Genomic DNA, 23658 nt, shown 5'->3' with positions numbered 1-23658 from the left:
GGTGGTCACAGGCCTATTTAAACGTCAGCGCAAACATGATGTGGTTGCTAAGGTAGAACCGTTTTTATTTTTATACACTTCCTTTCAGTCAAAAATAGCATAGAGACTATGGCGTACATCAGACCACATCCACCCAGCAGACCTGCACAATAGCTGCTCTGCTCACAGGAGGAGGGGGCTTCCTGCAAACTTCGCCAATACATCGGAAAGTACTCATAAAATATGCAACATTGTTTGCCAAGTTTTTAAAGTCCAGGTTGCATGATTTTTGCCTTACTATTTGCTCCTGCACACACCCTCTTTCAGGATCTCTATCTCTGCATTCTGGTTTGTTGGGGAAAGGAGGAAGAGGAAGAGGAAGATTAATATCACAGACACATGCCTGATGACTTTTGTTTTGATAAATAATAATCATTAAGAGTTCTAAGGTATGAGATGTAGTGTCACATAAAGTTTGGCGCATGTAGTTTATTCTGCAACAAAATTAAATATCATCTGAATTATTATGGTGCCCATTGTGGAAATGATTTTTTAAAAAAAATTTAAAAAAAAGTATGGCAAGCAGTTTTGTATTTTAATGTCACCAGTGTTCTTTGTTGCAATTTAATTTTGACAAATAAAAAAAAATCATGAGCTTTACAACTGCATTTGTAAAAAGTCTATAAAAAGCTCTCTAATTGAGTTATCACTAGTAAAATCTCCAAATACAGAACTCTACCACAGCACTTTATTGCAAAAAATGCCATTGTAGAGCTTTTGAATTACACTACAGACACAAACATATACATTTTAGCAGTGAAAATAAACATTGTTAATCTCAATCATGACTTGATGACTTTTGACTAGTAAAAATGGCATCTTAAGTCATAATTTCTATTATAAAGCTCTGCGACCAAATTTTTACTCCTCGTCAAATGCAAAACAAACTGTTTACACATCTCTTTCTCTTTTCAAATCTTGCTGAAGGTAGACATTGTCATTTATGGATATTGGCATTTAGCCAACATATTCAACATTCCTCCATCCATCCATCCATCTTCCATGTAACACAAAATACTATAGTACAGTCCATACTGTGATCTGACTCCTGGAGATACAGAGAACTCTTTGAAATTCAGTGGTAATGTTCTGCAACTGCTTTAACTCATTCTTGGCCTCATCCACGGCCCACTTTCTCGCCTGGCTTATTATTAAAGCTCCAATTAATATTCATGAGATGCAATTACCATAATGAGTTGCTTGTGAATATAGATGCAATTCTGACTAGTACGAATTACTATCGCAGAAGTCTTTTAATTACATTTTTACTAGTAATAATTAATTTGATGATATCTATAATGCTATTCCAACCTTGTAAAGATCTTACAATTACTATTTTATTCTTACCAAATGTAATAATATTAGATCTGTAACTTTAAATTGATGAGTACGAATATAATTCTGACTAGCCAAAAATTAATGACTAGTTGTAATTACAGATTGTAATAGAATTACAGTCTAATTTTGACTAGTCTTATTGAATTACAGATATCTACAAGTTAAGTAAATTAAGAATAACCTGAATGTGATTGTTTTTGTCTTAATATCATTAGACAGCTCTTGAATTAGACTTGTGAAAACTCAACTGTAGTCTCTAAAATAAAAAAAAGGAAGTCAACTGAGACAAAGACATATTCTGATAACTGAATTCTGCATATCAGCCCATACAGATCTGATACAAGGAATGTTTTTTTTTCTTAATTTAAATCAGTGTAACCTGTCCATACTTCACTAACATGCTAACTAAACAATACTAAAAAACACAAAATAAAAATACTTAATACAAATAAATTTGCATTAGCCAGAACTGAATTATGACCAATAATGCTGGAAGAGCTCTTGAATTAGACTTGTGAAAACTCAACTGTAGTCTCTAAAATAAAAAAAAGGAAGTCAACTGAGACAAAGACATATTCTGATAACTGAATTCTGCATATCAGCCCATACAGATCTGATACAAGGAATGTTTTTTTTTCTTAATTTAAATCAGTGTAACCTGTCCATACTTCACTAACATGCTAACTAAACAATACTAAAAAACACAAAATAAAAATACTTAATACAAAAAAACACATACCTATGACAAATTGATGCATCCCTAGTCAAAACTGCATTCTAAATTATATATCTAAATTTGCATTAGCCAGAACTGAATTATGACCAATAATGCTGGAAGCTTTAGGATAAATTGGCTTGCCATGAAGTCACTAAAAGAATGTGTTGTCGTTTTGGTCAGATGTAAAAAGCACTTAAAATTTCAGAAACATAAATCAAAATATTTGACATGAATGAGGCCATCTGGGGTTCTTGCAAAAATCATTATTATGCAATGAACATCAAAAAGTTGTGTAAATCCACAATTCTAAGCCCATTTCGTTAAAGACTGGTGAGTCATTTTTAGCTTTAGCCATTATTGTTTCAAATTTGGAACTATTTCATTAAAACTTTCAACATTAAAGTATTGTCCTTCTTATGTTTCCAACATTTAATCAATGGATGGCTCCACACGCATCCACAGATGTCTGGCTAAACCCAAATATCCATTAACCCCAGGACCGCCCTGAATAGATCATGTCTTTCTCCGCATCGTTTTTGAGCTGATGTGCCGTTTCTTTCCTATGAGCATCAATGCACTAAATTGCATCCAAATGTCGCTAAAAAGAGGGCAGCGCAATAAGAGCAGTGTGGATGCAGTTAATAATCTGCCTGCCTCCGACTCATCAACGCTTAAACAAATCGCTTAACGATAAAACGAGCGTTTATATGATCATTATAACAACAAAGGCTGCTTGCACTGAATAGACGACGATATGAATCATTGCCTGCTACATTTCAGCAATGCCAACCGGAACAGGACGAAGTCACCGAACGAACAAAGAAGCGAACGAGCGCATCCTTTCTCACTTACAGGACGCCGCTACTGTCTCCGTGCCGATTGCATCAGTGTGGCATTTGGTGTCACTCGCATTAAAAACAGCGTTCTCGAATGAAACTCACCGACAACAAAGCGATGTCTGACAGCTGTCTGGTCTCTTCCGCTCTCGGGTAATTCTTGTCGAACTGACGTCTTTCAGCCTAAACCGTAAGCTCGACGAATACGCCGTTTTTGCACAGCGACTTCCTGTGATTTGCAACCTCGAGAACAGGTGCAATGGTGCAGCGAGCCCTTCCGATGCGCGCGCCAGCCAAGCTCCAATACGCAAGCACTGCGGTGATGGATTTTAAAGGTGAACGACGAGGATTTGACGGTTTCATCTCTCTCTCTTGCTCTCTTTCTCTCTCACACTCACACACACACACACACACACACACACACACGGTGCCCTGATCTCATTTCACACTCTCCTCTCTTGAAAGAGACGGTTTTTCTGCTTAGTGCAGATTTGGGGGGAACATATGCGCACTGAGCAAATGCAGCAGCATCGAATGCCACAACGGGTGCTTCTCCCTCATTGTAAAGGCCGAAATGTTGCACGAAATAAATAATTCGTTAGATTGGTGGGCAACTGCACATCTCATTCAATCGCCAAGATGGGTTTATTTAAGAGGAATGAACGCTTGTTTTGGTCAACAGATGTTAAAACAATCCAATAAGGATTCAACATAATCTGTAGTGCATTTCGTGTGAATTATGTTGTGCATTTATTTAACACATTTGGTTACTTGTGCACTGTCTGTTTCCTCTTTCTGATATGGGAAATTACTGAGACCCCATTCTCAGTACGCCGATTTAGCTTTCAGTTTCACTTCCAATTTTCTGATTTTTTATTAAAAATGTAGTACAGTTTATTGTTGCTATAGCATTTTAGATTTTCATGTATTTGCACAAAGCTTTCATTAAGCCATTCATGTCTTTATGGTCCAGCCTTATCACTGAGCACTCACATGAATAATTGTTTTTGGGCCTTGTTTTTCAGATTTCTTTCTTTAGACATGTGTCTCATTATGTGGTTTGTGTTTTGCTTGTATGTTTGTGGGTAAGAGGATATTTTGAACTTTCAGTGGAGACTAGCTATTGCATGTCTTTTTGTCATTTATGTTTACACTACATAAAACATTTAGGATGCATTATCAAACATCATAAATATTTCATAGTGTCAATATGATTGTGGCCTTTCTGCTTTCTCTCACTTATTTTCAGTTTCTGGTGCATCACCTGCTAATGTGTTTTTTACTGTTGTGAGTTCATGCATGAATAATTGGTAGCTGAAAATAGATGCAAATATGTTCTATATCTACAAATCTACATATAGATCATTGCTGATTGGGAACTAAAATGTAAATGTTGGCATATTATATGTTCAGGCTACAAATATTAAGTCTTTATTGGGCAGGAAGTCTGATTTAAGATGAAGGAACAACCAAGGGTCAAAACATAAGTATAATTTATGGACTGGCAAATATGCAAGCACAAACATAAATCAGCATTATAGGATAATATATTCATTTATGTATTTATTATTATTATTGCCGAAGACAAAGTAGCTCTTAGATGCACTTGGTCAACCTGACCTTTAACACAAACACACTTTTTTTATGCATTTATCTAAAAACCGTGCCTGATACGTTCCTTCGAACTAATTTGTAAAGTCCCTCTGCTGTCACTAATTTAATTTTACCCCTAAAACGCACCTTTGATCATCAAAATGACATATTTAAATGTTTTTTTTTTCCTGTGCAAATAATTTCTTCATGCCTTAAAATGACTTAAATGTAACTCTACCCTTACCTCATTTAGTGTATGCAGATTCATGAACATGCAAATTAGCCCCGCCTCCACTCAATCACACCTGCTCTACTTTCACCCGGTTATCTGAAGTTGTAAAATCACAATGGCAAGTAGCAATATTGCATTCATTCAGCCATGTATGTTTGAACCAGAAGCTGACTCCAAAGAAGAAGAGGAAGAGGGAATTATACAGTGTCCATGTAGCAGAATAGTAATGCATTTTATGTATCGCTCTGTATCAGCATCAGACATATAACAGTAATTGGTATCATTAGCCTTTGAGTTGACTATGTTATTAAACAGCTAATAATGTGTAGGTTTATTATGAAAATTGTACATTTGTAAATTACATAAACTGTACACTTGTAAATAACATATCTGTACATGCATTTAAAAATTATTTATGTTTTTCTCTATATTTCTACCCCTGTATTATATTGCATTATTTAATTTTACGTTTTTCTTATATTAGTGTTATATTTCATCTCTACTGTGTAATTCCTATGCATCATGCATCTGTATGTCGGTACTTTCTTCTACACTGGAAGCTCTTGACGTCAAGACAAATTCATTATGTGTGTAAACATACTTGGCAATAAAGCTCTTTCTGAATTTCTGACTTTTTTGTTCTCCATGTCCCCATAAAATTAGTACGCAGTCACTGCTCCCCCCCTGTATTTCATATATCCATATTTCAGCAAAACAGTTTTGATTTTTGAAAATTGCAATGACCCATTGGGACCTATGCAAAACACTTAAACCCTGTCAAGTTGCTATGATACACAGCTTGCTATGATGCCCAGTGTCTCTTACAGTTTTAAATTCCCTGTATGCAGTGAGGGATTAAACCGTGAAAAGGGTTTTAAAAGCTTTCAGTGTTGCGATCTCTGCTGCACATAATGGGAACACATATACAATCAATATATGTTATATAAATAATAGTTCGATTGAAGAACAGAAAGCAGAGTAAAGGCGAATGTGGGTTTTTTATTTCAGAGAAGCTGTATCTTATGTTTCTTGCCTGCTCTGACCGTCACCCTTATTATAGGGCTTACTTCCTGTTTGACAGGAAATGATGTGATGCCGGCTGACCTTTATGTATGCTGGGAGGATGAAACTGTCATGCCATGCTGCCTGGCCTGATAGAACAAGGTGAACGTCCGTTTAGTTCAATGTGTAGTTTCTCTCTACACTGTTTCCTCCGCACTCATGTTTTGTAAGTGATTTGTATATTTTAACATACGCTCTCATACAAAGCTAAATAATTTTTCCTCATTTTTGTCAATAAAATTGGAACAATGCATGTGTATACGTTGTAGATTGTATAAAAAAAAGCAAATGCTAGACCAAGGCCCTGTTTACACTATTAACATGTGAGATACAATCAGAAGTGGTCAACCAAGACAGATTGCAGTTATCACACACGTCTCAAATGAAACTCCTGTGATCATTAGGGACTGGATTTAGTGTCCCTGAGATCTTGAATACAGTTCTCTTAATAAGAGAGATCTTCCACGAGACAAGTGAATTTGCAAATTTACATAAATTATTTTGTTCAAAAGTTCAAATATTCTTGGTTCTTCTTATCGTGTTTTACTTCCTCCTGCATAACGTCATGTCAGTCTGTCACTGCAAGTTGATATCATACTGAAGATGCTCTGTGAATTATTTAGCACATATTGATATTTATAAACAACTGATATGATGAGTAAAGGTGAGTAAAATAAAATCAATATTTACAGCAGTGCTTTTGATGGATGATAATTTCACTTCAAGCGTTAGCCAAAAATGTCAAAAGAGAATAGCTTCACCACTTAAAACATTACAACATCCTGAGTATTAAAATCTTTGTAGCTGGATTATGGAATCCAACTTTGTCTTTATGTAAACAAATTATTATGGAATTAATACACTCTAAAAGAATATACTTAAGTGTGAACTGAATGTAATGTTTTCGGACACTTAAATGCAAGTTGATTGCAATTAAATGAAAATATATCATAGTTTAAATTTATTTACTTTTAAGTTCAGCTTATTGCATTTGACATAAGTTTAAACTATAACACGTTTTCATTTAATTGCAATCAACTTGCATTTAAATGTCCGAAAACATTGCATCTTAAATTTAATTTCATAATTACTTCTATTGTATTTTAAATATGATTAAATTTCTGCCGACTGTTCTGATTTATGGCACACTAAAATTTCTACAGAAACTTATATGTCACGCATTTAAAATGTAATTGTAATTACACATTTGTAATGATGAAGAAACAATATAGTACACAAAAAATTAACTTCAAATGTGATATTGAATAACACATAGTTAAAATGATCAAGTACTTCACATGTGCTTTAGTATGTTAGTCAACACATCAAAATAAGTGTAAAACACAACAAAAGATTAAGATTATTAAACCATAATTGGTTATAATGCACGTTAAAGTACAACCTTTAATTTGACATTATTGGAAAGTGTGTACTTAAGTGTCTTAGGAAACAAAGTAATATTATACTACCTGCAAGTAGTTTTTAGTATCCACTAAAATTGGCACCCTTGGTATTTACTTTTAAGTTCAGCTTATTGCATTTGACATAAGTTTAAACTATAACACGTTTTCATTTAATTGCAATCAACTTGCATTTAAATGTCCGAAAACATTGCATCTTAAATTTAATTTCATAATTACTTCTATTGTATTTTAAATATGATTAAATTTCTGCCGACTGTTCTGATTTATGGCACACTAAAATTTCTACAGAAACTTATATGTCACGCATTTAAAATGTAATTGTAATTACACATTTGTAATGATGAAGAAAAAATATAGTACACAAAAAATTAACTTCAAATGTGATATTGAATAACTGTCACGCCCCTGGACTCTTTGTGTTGTGTTTTCCCTCCCCAGGTGTGACGTGTTCCCTTTAATTAGTCATTCCTTGCACAATAATTAAGAAGTTCCAATCAACTAAAGATGTTACAAATCTGCCTGGAAGAGGACGTGTGTCTATCTCGTCCTAATGCACGGTGAGGAGGAGAGTTTGAGTGGCCAAAGACTCTCCAAGGACCACAGCTGGAGAACCGCAGAGATTAGTTGAGTCTTGGGGTCAGAAAGCTTAAAAAAAAATATCAAACAGCTCCTACATCACCACATGTTGTTCGGGAAGGTTTCAAGAAAAATCCTCCTCGCTCATCCAGAAACAAACTCCAGCAAATTCAGTTGTCAGACATTACTGGAACTTCAAACGGGACTGGCTTCTATGGTCAGATGAAGAAAAAAAATATTTTTCTGGCAGCAAACCCACCAGGTTTGGTGCAAACAGGGATAAAAAGTACCCCATGGCCACGGTTAAATATACTGCTGGATCTTTAATGTTGTGGGCCTATTGTTCTAGAGGTCCTGGACATCTTGTTCAGATATTGGCATCATGGATCCATATCAAATACCAACAGATAAAAAATCCGAACCTGGCATTATAGGAGAAAACTCAGAGCCGTTATATTGGGAAAAGGAAGTTGCAATAAATGGGTGCCAATAATTGTGGCTACCGTGAACTAGAGAACTTTCCATTGTTTTACTTCAATGATAGGTTAGAATTTTGTGAATTTTTTGAATGAAAGATCAAAAGGATAAACGATGCAGATTTATTTTCACAGCCACCTTTGCTCATATTTACCAGGGGTGCCAATATTAGTGTAGGACACTGTATACACACACACACACACACACACACACTTTTAAGATTTGAAGAACACGACAACTGCACATTCAGTACAATTAAGTGCACATCTTTTTCACAAGCGTCCTGAAAATTGTGTATTAGTTGTGTCTCTATCTCATTTCTCAGCACTTAGAGAGCAACCCAAGTAACCCAAAATTGGCCGCCCCATGTTCCCCTAATGTGGTACTTGTGCAAGGTCACCCCAGTGCTTGAAGCAACACTATTTTTAGCATATGACACTGAACACTTAAATAAAAAAAATAAATGCCATTTTATGTTCAGTGTCAAAAAATGTCTGCTCGACACAAATAGCAGAGGACTGACAAAATAAAAGTGTCCATAAGGAAATGTAGTAAATATGCATAAACATGGAAGGACATGTTTAAGGACATATGCGGTTATTCATAAGCAAACCATCAGGATACCACATTGAGGATATGCTTAAAAAGTCGTAGATTTTTGCTCCATCTCGAATTCAAACTTTAGAACAAGAACAAAACCTCAAGCAGGAAGTCTACAGCTTGGCTCATGGGGCTGAAATGAAACAATCTTGCCAATGTTGCATGTCTTAATGTGAAAAATGTTCACAGACAGAGATAGAAGACACAAGCAGACTTCATATTGGAGAAGTTTAGCAACAAAATAGACACTTTCTTTTAGAGCTTTTGAATCTGTTGGCTGCATTTGAAATGGCAGGTGTTTTATGAGTTGTGTGCTTGTATGACACACGAAGAGGAAGAGGAACTTGACATGACAAAACAACACAAAGGGAATTAAGTTTGGTATTTTATTTCTTATGCTACTATGGTTTGGATGTTTTCTATGTGCGAGTTCTGGTGACTTCCTCTATCTATACGTCCATTTCTGCACGTATGTACATGTTCCTTCCTGTATTATTAACAACATGTGTGTATATAGGTTTTATTATTACAAATTCCCCCTTTGGAGCAGTCTGGTGATTACCTTATTCATGAAAAAAGTACACTACAAGTCAAAAGGTTGGAATAATTAGGAGTTTTTAATGTTTTTGAAAGAAGTCTCTCCTGTTCACTTTGTTTATATGATCAAAAATACAGGAAAATAAATAAATATTGTTAGAATTTAAAATAACTCGTTTCTATCAGCATATCAGAATGACTTCTGAAGGATCATGTGACACTGTAATGATGCTACAAAATCAGCTTTGTATCACAGGGATAAATTTCATTTTATAATGTTTCAAAGTAGAACACAGTTATTTTAAAATGTAAAAATATTTCAAAATTTTACTGTTTTCACTATATTTTGAATCAAATAAATGCAGCCTTGGTAAGCACAACAGACTTCATCCAAAAAGTAAAAAAAATTGTCATTATTCCAAAATTTTGACTGCTAGTGTAAATATTTCATTTCTACAAATGTAAAACAAAAAAAAAACAAAAAAAGGGATATATATATATATATATATATAGGAAATTAGATTTATATAAAAACAATAGTGGTCTGTAGCATGTCCTCATTAATGTGTATGTATTTATGTTTTAAATCTCTACAGAAATGGGGCTTATTGCCCAAATGGACAGGAAGAACAACTGTTCCAGTGAAAGACAGAGTGAGACACACTCACACAAAGAAAGAGTGAGAACCCTTCCCTCCATCACTACATCCATTATACTTCTGTCACACTGTCCACTCTGTCCATACTGATGTCTCTGCACCTGCGCCTGCTTCAGAGCCTTTCAGCACCCTCCTTTTCCTAATTTACATTCTCCTCTCATCGCACTATTTTTTTTCCCCACTTTCAACTAATATAAACTTATACACTCTAAAAAATAAAGGTCCAAAAGGGGGTTTCTGCAGTGATTAGAACCATTTTGGGTTCCTCAAAGAACCTTTCAATGAACAGTTCTTTCTTGACGTCACAAATAAGAAAACTTCTTTTTTTTTTTCTCAAGTGTATCATAAATTATTAAAGAAATGACATATATTAATAATAGTATGGAAACGTCTTTGTAATTTTAGTTTTTTTGTAAGTTGCATCTCTTTGGCCAAATAGGCTACTGTAAAACTACATCTAATTTATCTGCTGAAAACAAGGCATCAGGTGTGAATTTACACATTTTTAGCTTATGAATATCAACTAGGCCATGCAGACATTGCTTGATATGACCTTCTTAGAGAGTCTATTCTCTTGACCTAATTAATATTAATGAGCTTGGGGTGACTTGAGCCCTGGGCTCATTTCTTCTAATATCAAGCTCGTTTGACTTGTCTAGGTTTCATATTTTTGCTTGTTTCAAGGAATGTACAGATAATCTGTTTTAAACAATAAACATGAGAAACTGGACAAAGCACTCTAAATATTCGACAACAAATGCAATAGTGCATCCTGTTCATCTGTTCATCTCTCTCATGTTTAGAGTCTCAAAGATTTGTCGAATTAGACATCTGTCTGTCAAAGAGCTCTTCATCTGGAAAACATCTACTGTGTACAAACACATCATACGCTCTAAATCATGAACACAGACATTCTCTAAATGTTAAATCAAGACAAAAAAGTTGTTCAGGATAAGCAGGTTTTTAAAGATTGCTTAGACACTAAAAGCGGTACTTGAAGCGCACTCAGTGAAACCATTCACTCATCTACCTAATCTATAGACCAAGACTGCTAAACTACACACTTTAAACTCAGTTTGCTATTGTGAAACAGACTTTCTGCAAAACCTACCGATGACCTACAGCCAGTGATCATGTGTGAAAACACTTACACATCATTTCTTCACTTAGAAATCAAAACTCAGTGTTTTGAGAAAGAAATTATTTTACCCCCTTGCATTTCTGTTTACATTGTATACATATGTATATATGTGTGTATATGTGTGTACATACACACACACACACACACACACACACACACACACACACACGCACACATACATACACTGAATATGCATACAAGCCAAGTCAGAAAGTCAACTTTATTTAGGCAATATAGATTGTTTCACAGCAGCTTCACAATAGATTCAAATTCTGCTGTAAAGCAGCTCTAACAAGTCTTGTGTCATTATAGAGCTCAAGTCAGTTCAGCATTGATTCAGTTCAGCTGCATAACTGTAAAATTCATCAGTTGTACATGCATACTGTATTATACAGTGTATATGTGCATATGCATGTATGAGCGAGTGCTGTGACAAACTCCTGCGCTCCACTGCACTCTGAACAAGCAAAAGACACACCAGAGTAGTTTTACATCTTTCACATCTGTGTGTAGTTTGGCGTGTATGTGGCTAATTATTTTATGTTTGCGTGTACAGTTACCACGCAAAAATACCAAATAGTTTTGAATGAAGTGTTTGCTTTTGCAAGATGTGTGACGTTTTGTATGTTGTGTGGGACGAGAAGGTATTAAGTCATTAATTTGTTAAAAAAAGAGGCGAATGTCCAACCCAATCTCACAACCAAACTTCCATCTTATGAAGTGACAATTTCATATTTTTGCAAGAAAATATGCATGTTTTTTTTAAAAGCAAGCATGAAAGTAGACCCTAACCACTGATCTATAATAGGGAATTGCTCATGGCATCATAAAAGTGCTGCCATATTGGTATTCCCTAGTATTCACATGCATTCTATTGAATTAATATAAAGTCGTATGATTTTAATGAGAAAACATCACCTAACGAATCAGCGTTTTTATATCTGAAGTATCCCTGTACATTCTTACAATGCAAACGTCCTAAGCACGTAAATTGTTATTTTGTTTAATGTCGGGAATTTCCCCTGCTTATTAAAAAGTTATGTTCATATACATTACAGTAGCGAACATCAGATGAACATGACAAGCATCCGACGGATGAGATCTTCAACATATGTATTACAAACGGCAAAGTGCTCATTCTGAAATCTGAATAAAGTTTATTGCTTTGTATACGCATATACCTTAATTCGCCTTGTACAGTTATTCGCCGTTTATGTAATTTTGTTTTTTGTGTTTTTATTCGCTAACTGCAAATGTTTCAACAATGGTTTCAGCATTCATTTTGAAGTAGGTAATGATTTAAATGTTGTTTAAATTAATAATGAATTCAACATATATACATAACATTTTACTCCTATGGAAACTGTAATGCTAGTAAATTTGCACAATCTTGAAGAGTGTGAAATAGATGTTTCTCCATCAGGAAAAATTTTTAAAAAGCATGCATCATAACTTATTCTGGGAAATCACGCTGACTATGTACAGAACGGACTTAAACGCTTCAAATCGGGTGATTTTAGGTCAGTGTTTTGGCTGTCAGCAATGAGAAATCCAGTCATTATATAGATCAGAGCCCCTAACCATTAGTTGGGCATCAGTAGATTGCATGAAAACGTACAAATGAGCTCATACGAATTCATACAAATTAGTCACCAATTTCACCAAAACTTAAAATAGTTATGAATCACCATGAGATTGTGTTGAAATCTCTCCCTCAATTATAATGGTGGCTACATCCTTGGCTGCAAGTGAAAGCCTCCTTTAAATATTGTTGTGTCTATTAGCACATGGTCCTGTTTGTGCAAGTATTCTTAAATCATCCATATGGCCACAAAGTTTGCATGCAATTTGTTAGACTGCGCAATCAAATTAGTACCTTTAGTAAATCACAGCTTAAATATACTAGAACCAGCCAGATGGAGTCTTTTGCGTGATCAGACCGAGAAAAAAAGAACTATTGTAAATGCATCTTGAAATTCGTTTTGAGACACTAGTACAGACATGTAAGCATTGCTATTTTACTCACAGCAACAGATGCACTGCATCCAGCACGTCCAATCTAACCAGTCAGTATTTAAATGTAAGGAGACTATTGAAAGGCCTCTTATCAAACAATCAAGCAATTGTCAGATGGCTTAAAGAGAAACGGTGCACAAACGTCCTCTTTGTGTGCAAGTGCCCACAGTCGTGTGTGAGAGCGTTCATTTAAGATGTTTTTGCTTTCCTCACCGCAGAAGAAAATTCACTCTGCTCTGACGGTTCCTCGAACCATTTATCATTTATTGTGATGTCTGCCATCACATAACATGCTGCAAGATGAGAGCATTGATCCCTGTTGAGTCAAGACATGTTATGCGATATAGTTGGCAGACATTGCTGCATTGTTATTGCTGTTAAACACACTCTATTTGAATGAAAAATGCTACTTCTGCAAAATGCACTGGGCACATCAGCCAAAATTGAGTCAGCTAATGGCTGGCATAATGTCAGTATACAATAATGTAGGCCATGCGATGATTAAAAGTGTTAGAACACTAGAGTTCACACTTTTTTCCTTTCTTCTTTTACATTTTGTGTGTAATGTCTCCTGGTTATCTTCAGTCAGTGCCTTTAAAATGTAAATTCATTGCTCAACCCCCAAGGATTCTCAGTATAGCAATGTATTACAACTGCAGCTTCTCTCGGTTTCCTGTAATTATCACCAAATAGCCTAACATTTCAAAGATATCTCACAAAACCAAATTGCAGTCAAACTAACGGCTAATCAAGCATATGATATGCTTATTTTATGTCACAGACACCACAATAATCATCTAATAAGAGTTTACTGTGCAAATATACACACTAATGTCAATGACGAGAAACAACAAAAACTACCAAATTAGACACACGTCCTCATTCTACAGATCTGTCGCTTTTGGATAAAGACACAAACACGCAGCTTTTGGCTTCTCCAGATTTTAATTGATGGACTGGAGAGGTGTGGAATACTTGTGGATTACTGTGATGTTTTATCAGCTGTTTGGACTCTCATTCTGACGGCACCCATTCACTGCAGAGCATCCATTGCTGAGCAAGTAACGCAATGCTACATTTCTCCAAATCTGTTGCTATGAAGAAACAAACCCATCTATATCTTAGATTGAGTTCATTTTCAGCAAAACTTTAATTTTTGGGTGAACTATTCCTTTAATACCATGTACGCCTATAAAGTTGGTCATGTGTAAATGATTAACGCTTTAGACAATATTGTGCATTTTAATGGTAGAATCATTTTTGTGGCCTGTCATGTGATAATGGGATCCGTCTCCCTCACTAGCTCTTATATAGAGCACCATGCATCTACATCAACACAGCTTCCTATCATTTGGGTCAAAGCATTTAATATTTAAGTGTGCCATTTTTACATTACACTCTATATTTAGCTTGACTTGCATGTAAGAGCAGGTCAGAGTAAGATGAATGGAATCAAGTTTTTTCCAAGTTGTGCTGAATAATGTTATTATAAGAAGTCTCCTCATCCTCCTTACCTCACTGTTATATGTCTGAGCAAAAAAGCTTGTTTGTCTTTCCCAATTTCATCATTACACTTTTGTTGAGTTTCAACACTGGTGCAAATTTGTGTGCATTTCTCAGCTCTTCTTTGATAGTGATATCTCACACAGCAGTTGGTGTTCGTGGCATTAAGCTCGGAGTTTCCCACAGACACTCGCAGCACTTTTATTGATTTTCTACTCTTTGCACCCCAGAAATGCTAAGACATACTGATCACATGCTAATTTTGAGTGCTGTTCTGTCTTGCATTGAAATGACTCGAGAAATGCTTGAGAAAATCCTTATATTTCATCAGAAATTATACTGTATGTCTCATGTTTTTATACATACAGACCTTAGATACGTCTGTACTGTGTATGAATACACATACAATGGCAAAGTAATCCCATGTATTCATATTTATTTTATGTCAAATGTGTTTCTAACACACGTACATTTACGTATGTTTGCACAGATACTAAAGCATACAATATTGACATATTGACAACAAATAAACCTTACAGGCCTCCAATCCTTATTTAATCTATGAATATTTAATTCATGGAATTAATCGGTTGACTCTATTGTATTTAATATCAATGATTTTGTGTTTAATGTTTAATGTTGTTCACACATTTGCTTTGAAATTCTAACATTTTATTCTGTTCTGTGTGAAATGTTACATTTACATGACTTTTCGAATTTACATAATTTAAAACAAAACTACACTTTAAAATCTTGACATAAATAAAATTTCTGTCATTTTTAATCATTCATTTTGAATGTCACACATCGTCTCATGTACTACTTTGATACTGCTTTTTTTTAAATAATTTCATAAATGATTGCTATTACACTTGCCAGTGGTTAGGGCTTGGTTTAGAGCTTATCTACATAATGGTATACTGTAACTAAAATCATTGTCACTGTACATTTTTCTGCAAGTTTTAATCTTTATATAGTTATATATTATTATATAAGTGCTTTTGCTTAGGTTTGCTGATAGGGTTAAATGACTTACATGAATACTGTATATCTATAAAATGGTAAAAATCTCACTATTTAAAAGTGAAATATGATATAAATGTTTCATAAATATTTTACATTTCTATATTTGCACTTAATACTTCTTGCATTTTAGATGCTGTCAGTACATCCATATTGTTTGCTTCAGCATCTTCCCAAATGTACAAAAAAATATGTTTTTTCATCTGTAAATGTTACGTATGAATACCTACAATCTATGAAATTGCATATAAAGATGTACTTAAGTGGGTCAAAAAAATACTCTAAAGGTGAGCTAATTGCATTTCATATAAATTGAAACATTTACAATACATTTAACGCATAACATGGAATTAAGTGTCTGAAAACATTATAATCAGTTCACACTTAAGTATATTATTTCCATAATACGGAGAGAGAAAAAAAAAAAAAAGCTAAAAAGTACTTCTTTTTTTTCTTTTTAATTAGGGTAGATTGTGTCCTAATATAATCTGATATATCTGAAGCAGGTTCAGCATCACATAGATTGTTTACGAGTTATGATTTTCACCAGAGTCACCTCACAAAGCAAAAAAACAATCAAATGAACCCAACAAGCACATGTGTTACTGAGGTAACTGAGAAGGGAGAGGATGAGAAAAAAAAGACTCATGCATCGCTAACATCATGACACCACATCCGAATAAATGCGTCAAGGTGCAAGATGCCATGGTGCAGTTATGCACATTAACGTCAGTTTCACCGGGTCAAGTGCTGCCATCAAAAGCCATGCAGTCATGTCCTTTGTTGTGCATGCTTACGTAAGATATCTCTGCTCTTCCTATTCTTATTCCACTCCCTCCATTCTCATCTATTATCAACGTATCCCTAGAGCCTGGAGAGCAACCCTTCCCCCCATCCTAAATGAGGGAGTGATTGATAGAGGCACTACAGTGCATCTTGCATTTTCCTCTCCACCTTGAACACCAGCAGCAGCAGAAGCAGCAGAAGCAGCGCTTGCGGAAATAACTTATCATCTGTGCAAACTTCACAATCCTCCTTTTTATGAATCCACACCAATTCTAGAAAATGTGAAAGAAATCCTTACCTTTTTAAATCTGTGTTTCTCCACTCATTGCCTCATATTCTTTGTCTCCATGTCCTCTGTCTGTCTTCATCTAGTGCACATCCTCAGCAAAGGTCTACGGTGGCTCGGTGTGTGTGTATCGGTCTGTATGTGTGTGCTTGTACAAGCCAGCGATGACGTGTAGATGTGTGAAGCTAGCAGGGCACAGTTTCAGCCTCAGACATCACTTCCTCTGCTTGACAATGTGTTTCCCTTTACTGTGTTGACACATCCTCTTCTCTGCCTCTCTGTTACTTGTGTCCTCTGCACAAACCACACATGCAAACGCAGAATGGGCATGTGCACTGAAAAAAATGGTGTAGAAACAATTTTCAGTTGGAAATTGCTAAAATTCACAATGAATTGCAAAGAAATGGCAAGAAACACATTGAATTAAATAGTATTCCAATAATCTTCAAAAACAATCATTTTTACAGTTTACAGCAAAATGGGCGATACAGGCAGCTTGTGTCAATTGGCCTTACCTCCCAGATTTCATCTCAGCTCCACATTAACGTCCTCGTCTCTTCTCCTCACACCAGCATTTTTGTGATCACTCTGCTCTCTTTTTGCTTCACCCAAATATATCAATACCGAAATGCAATCCACCGTTGACAGCTTGCTGTAAGAAGCTCACATTGTGCTGTTCCTACAGGGGCAGGTTGAACTGCTCTCCGTCTTTTTCTGCCCCTCTAGCATGCCGTCTTTAATACCCATTCACATCAAACTAAAGCCGGCCCCTTCCTCCGCCCCGCATACGCTACTGCTCTCCACCCCCTCCTGTCTTTCTGTCTTTTCTCTCCTTCACCCTTTTGCTTGGATCTCTCTTGCCCTCTGGCTCCTCAGCCTCCTCCTCACTGTAGCTACAGTAATCCTTTTTTAGACTAATATATGGATGATTAGAAAGACTAGATTTGTATGGAGTAGAAATAAAGGTCCCAAAAAGGGGTTTCGCAGCAATGCCATTTTGGTTTCCTTTGTTTTTTTCTTAGTGTGGAGAACATTTCAATCATCTAAAGAATCTTTGTTCCACTTTAAAGAACATTTCATGGAATGGAAAGATTCCATGGATGTTAAAGGGTCTACATGGAACCATCAATTCCATTATATTATATATCCAATTCTCAGCATTTTTGTGCATGCACCATGAGGAACGGGTGTGTGAATGCATGTACGTGTGTGTGTGTGTGTGTGTGTGTGTGTGTTTATAAGCCTAAACACTCCTGACTCATGTCAGCACATACACGGTCATTCTCTTGAGGTGTGCTATAATGACTAGGATTGGGAGCGGCTCTCCTCTACTTACACTCTCAAAAAAAAAAAAAACTCATTCTGCATAATTAATAAGCTTGTTTCCCCATGGGGACCTCAATTTAGGGAGTCCCCATGAGTCTGTGTGTATTCAGGTTTAATTCCCCACCGGGACAGAAAAACATGTACACACACACACACACACACACAAACAAAGCCTTTTGTCTAATTCCCAAATGAAAGTAAAGTATGAGTTGGTTCTATTGTTGGTTGAAAATATCTATTAGAACATGCATTTCTTATTGAAACCTTGCAGATGAAGCAACCACAATCAGAGCTCTTCTGGAGCTGTGTTGTTTGTGTTAACTAAAACTTAAAAATAATTTTGTGCCAATAAAGCTGAACTAAAATTATATATAAATATCAGATACTAAAAAAACGTAAAAACTAAAATAAATATGTTTAAGTTGAAGTTACTAAAATTACTAAAATAAATTATATTTAAAAAAAAAACTGAATAAATTATAAATAAAATGACAAAAGCACACAACTAAATTACTTAAAAATGAAAACTGAAAATTATCATTAAAAAAACTAATAGCCTAACTGAAAATATTAATTAATACTATAATACTATTTAAATAACACTTAACTAAAACTATAAAATCCTTCAAAAATCAACTGAAATGTAATAATAATAATTTTATGTAAATGAAGCTCAAAATAAAGCTAAAATATAATTAAACAGAAATATTAGATGAAAATGTATTTCAGTTAATTTGCCTAGGCAAGTTGAAGTACTAAAATTATTAAAACTAAACCTTAAATAAAATACATTAAAACTAAATAGAAATATTTAAACATTTTCAGTCCAGTACCCAGACATTTTTAATGATTATATGGTCATCTAGTGGACATTGTTGGTACTGTTGCAGTTTTGCAGATCACAAGTGCATGATTGAAGGATGCTATTGTCCCTGATGCTTCTGAACTGCAGATTTAGTCATTTTTAAGTATTTATAAAAAGACAGTTCTTTATTTTTCTTCATTTGCTTCTAAGACCTTTTAGAAAGCTTCCTTCTACTCTCTTCTCATGACTAAATCAAATCCCCAATTTAACCTTCTGTATAATTTTTCACAATATTATCACTACATTCTATACACATACACATTTTCCAGAACAACCTCTTAGTAGTGGTCCTGGTGAGGTTTGTTATATACTATAAAATACAAAAACTAAAAACTACAAGAGGTTGGTTTGGTGAAAACAGAAGAACAGTCATGCTCATCCTCACTGTGAAGTATGGTGTGTCTTTGATGTTGCACGGCTGTTTTTCTTCCAAAGTCCCTGGACAACTTGTTAGGATACAAATACAGTAACAGATATTAAATCAGCACCTGACTGCCTTTTCCAGGAAGCTCCTCCAGCAGGACAATGATCCAAAGCACACCTCAAGAAAAAAAAAGAAAAGAAAAGAAAACAATGGTTCATCAAGTACAGAATGAAGGTTTTGCCAAGAACATCACAATCCCTATGGAATGAGCTGAAGAAGAGTAGCTATATGTATATGTGTTTGACCATGGACCACAAAACCAGTCATAAGGGTCAATTTTTTTTAAATTGAAATGTATATATCATCTGAAAGCTGAATAAAGCTGAATAAGCTTTCCATTGAGGTATGGCTTGTTAGGATCGGACAATATTTGGCTGAGATACAACTATTTGAAAATCTGGAATCTGAGGGTGCAAAAAAATCTAAATATTGAGAAAATCGCCTTTAAAGTTGTCCAAATTAAGTTCTTAGGAATGCATATTACTAATGATAATACATTTTTAATATATTTACAGTATGAAATTTACAAAATATCTTCATGGAACATGATCTTTACTTAATATCCTAATGATTTTTGGCATAAAAGAAAAATCGATAATTTTGACCCATACAATGTACTTTTGGCTATTGCTACAGGGCCACATATATATCACAAATATAGTCAGGACATTTCCAATTTTTTATATTTTTTATACGTTATGATGACTGAATGTAGATGATATGATCAAAATCATCGGTACTGATCGCACAACCACATCTGGAGTATCGGAAAGTAAGACATAAGTTTTTGTGCTGCTACAGTGCAATGAAATATTAATAACTTTTTTACTTTGACAGTGTGTTTTATTCACATGAAACACACATTGTTTACCCTTACCAAAAAGTAGTATACTTCAAGTTTATTTTATGAAGTATACTTAAGTAAAGTTCAAGTATATTTTTAAGTATACTTTATGTAGTAAGTATACAAATATCAGTGTACTAGTAGTATACTTGTAAGTGTACTATTTCAATACTCTTTGGGACTAAATTGGCCCACTTTCTAGTATATAAAAGTATACTTTTAAGTATACTTTAAGTATAACAGTAGTAAACTTTGAGTACACAACTAGTTTAAATCAAAATGTTTAGTTTGTACTGCAACTATACTAAAAGTGAACTTATAGGTATACTGATAGTTTACTAAATAAATACTTGCATTTTTAGTACACTTTGAAGTATAGTCTCAGTAAACTACTAGTTTAGTAGTTTTATACTACAAGTATACTCGTAAGTTTTCTTTAAGTGAAATTTACATCCTACTTTAAGTATACTACTATGTCCCTATTTAGGTATGAATTTGTATGAATTTTGTTACATGAATATCTGAACATACAAAACATCAAAAGAACAGGGTATCTGCTTCTAGCTTCATGCATTCCTTTTTTAAACACTTGAATGTGGATAAGTTTCATAAATAAAAAATAAAGAAATAAACAACATTTTGAACAAAAAGCTGAAAAAAGACTATGAATTGGATTCAGAATGATAATCAAAACGTAGATAAAGTCGATCAACACCCCAAAGCTTGACAGTCATTATTACCTCTTCATTGGTCGACATTTTATTCCATAATGTTACACAGTTTTGATGCTGTTTTATGTCTGATGATCGTGTTAGAATACATGTGGAAGCATCTGTTGTTTCGGTTTCTTCTTCACTTGTGTTTTTTGGAAATTCTGTACAGAAGATGTGTACTAGCGCCCCCTACAGTATAACAATGAAAACACGGATTCTAGGAGCACAATTATAGCTAAAATATATTTAGACTTTTTCTAAGTATAAGTCAAGTATACTTAAATGTCATTTTAAGTATATTTCTGAGAAGTACATAAAAAGTAGACTAAAAGTATACTTTCCTATTTTTAGTTTAAAAGAAGTATACTAATAGCACACTTGAATAAACTTCTTTTTCGTAAGGGACATTAAGGTATAACAGATAAATCAGGATATTTTGAGAACATCAGTCAAATTTAATCAACATCTAATACTAGGGGGCGCTACAACTTAAGAAAATCGTAATAGTGCAACTATGTGGCCTAAGAATTCTGTCAATTATTTTTCTGACAATCCTAGATTCAGCTACAGCTAGATTCTGATTACAATAGAAATGCGTCTTCTTTTTTTTGTGATCCCCAAACAGCAGTCTAAACTGAATTGAATAAGTCATGCTCAATTCATTTAGTCACTCATGTAGATATTTTAATATCAATATTTATTGTCACTGAGAGATTCCTACACACATGCACATTAAAAAAGTTAGTTGCATGAGAAAAATAACATTCAGTCATAACCAAGAAAAGAAGACATCTTTTGTATTACAGTGTGCAACACCACAGATTTACATTCTCACTCTAAACACATCTTAATTTCTCTTTTAATTAATGCCAAAACACTCTACATATAAAAACAAAACATTCATCAAAATGGCATAGGATATATGAAAAGAACATATCAGTTAATATGCATGCGATACATGTGTTACATGCCTCACTAACATAAGAGTCAGATTTCCCAGACTAATATCGACAGTTTCTCAGATCATCAGAAGAATTTTATAAATCACATCTTAACAGCTAATGCTACAACATACAGTACATTAAAAAAGAGAGAGTATTTGAAACATGGACCTAGTGTTGTGAAACAGATGATATTTTTGGCATCTCACAACAACAGAGCCAGATTTATTTTTTTTAAAGGAATGTTTAACATCTTTTGAACACAGAACCACAAGATCTACTTATAATTATTATCTAATTAGATTTAGTTCATCAGCAAAAGGCCATGGTAACGTCATTTCCTCATGAAAATGCAATTTTCTTATTTACGTTTTTATATTTAATGACTTTAGAGTTAAGTATTATAGTATAAGGTATTGGAAATCATTAAAATCTCCATTGGTGGATGGAGCCATTTAATCATTTGGATTACATCCAAACCATCATGAGTGATTGACCCTTTGAATTAATTCAGATTCTTTAACAGTTAGTGTTTAATGCTCAGATATATGGCTGGAAAAGGCTCTGGACATGTGACCCAAAACTGATTTCTTATTTGCCAACGTATTCGTTGGCCAGATGAAAAAAAAAAAAAAAACAACTTTGGTGGGCGAATGTTCAGTCAAGGTGTGAATAACTTTACATAAATTAATTGTTTAGTTTCAAAATCTTAAAGTCTTGTTCACACACAATATTTGTGGTGTGAAAGAAAGGCCTTTGAATGTGAATGTGTATATATATATATATATATATATATCTTTTATTGCAGTTAACTCTCTCAAGACAGATTCATTTGAAAACAAAAACCAAACAAAACAAAACAAAACAAAAAGTTTGGGATTTTTTTCCCATTTTGATTCAATAAATTCAAAGGTTTAAAGAACATTGCAGTTGATTGCATAATATTTCAGACGCAAACACACACCTGTCTATGCCACCATGAGTTTACACTGAAATTCAACCACAACTGATTTGGTGACATGAAAAGAACATATCAGTTAATATGCATGCGATACATGTGTTACATGCCTCACTAACATAAGAGTCAGATTTCCCAGACTAATATCGACAGTTTCTCAGATCATCAGAAGAATTTTATAAATCACATCTTAACAGCTAATGCTACAACATACAGTACATTAAAAAAGAGAGAGTATTTGAAACATGGACCTAGTGTTGTGAAACAGATGATATTTTTGGCATCTCACAACAACAGAGCCAGATTTATTTTTTTTAAAGGAATGTTTAACATCTTTTGAACACAGAACCACAAGATCTACTTATAATTATTATCTAATTAGATTTAGTTCATCAGCAAAAGGCCATGGTAATGTCATTTCCTCATGAAAATGCAATTTTCTTATTTACGTTTTTATATTTAATGACTTTAGAGTTAAGTATTATAGTATAAGGTATTGGAAATCATTAAAATCTCCATTGGTGGATGGAGCCATTTAATCATTTGGATTACATCCAAACCATCATGAGTGATTGACCCTTTGAATTAATTCAGATTCTTTAACAGTTAGTGTTTAATGCTCAGATATATGGCTGGAAAAGGCTCTGGACATGTGACCCAAAACTGATTTCTTATTTGCCAACGTATTCGTTGGCCAGATGAAAAAAAAAAAAAAACAACTTTGGTGGGCGAATGTTCAGTC

At 34.3% G+C, this 23658-nt stretch overlaps 1 protein-coding gene across 1 annotated transcript in view; it reads right to left on the bottom strand.

Annotated features, from left to right (window-relative positions):
- The window catches only part of LOC107745308 (signal-induced proliferation-associated protein 1-like), a 34468-nt gene extending 31110 nt beyond the window's left edge, over nt 1-3358 (bottom strand). Inside the window, exon 1 of the mRNA XM_016559168.1 lies at nt 3037-3358. The gene's annotated coding sequence lies outside the window, so the exon portion shown is untranslated. The remainder of the gene's footprint in view (nt 1-3036) is intronic.
- Between the last annotated feature and the right edge of the window lie 20300 nt (nt 3359-23658).

Source organism: Sinocyclocheilus rhinocerous, unplaced genomic scaffold (genome assembly GCF_001515625.1).
Source record: "Sinocyclocheilus rhinocerous isolate Xijiao unplaced genomic scaffold, SAMN03320098_v1.1 scaffold1399, whole genome shotgun sequence".
Lineage (NCBI taxonomy): Eukaryota > Metazoa > Chordata > Actinopteri > Cypriniformes > Cyprinidae > Sinocyclocheilus > Sinocyclocheilus rhinocerous.
The sequence above is the reverse complement of the archived record's forward strand: the minus strand, read 5'-3'. Positions and strand labels throughout refer to the sequence as shown.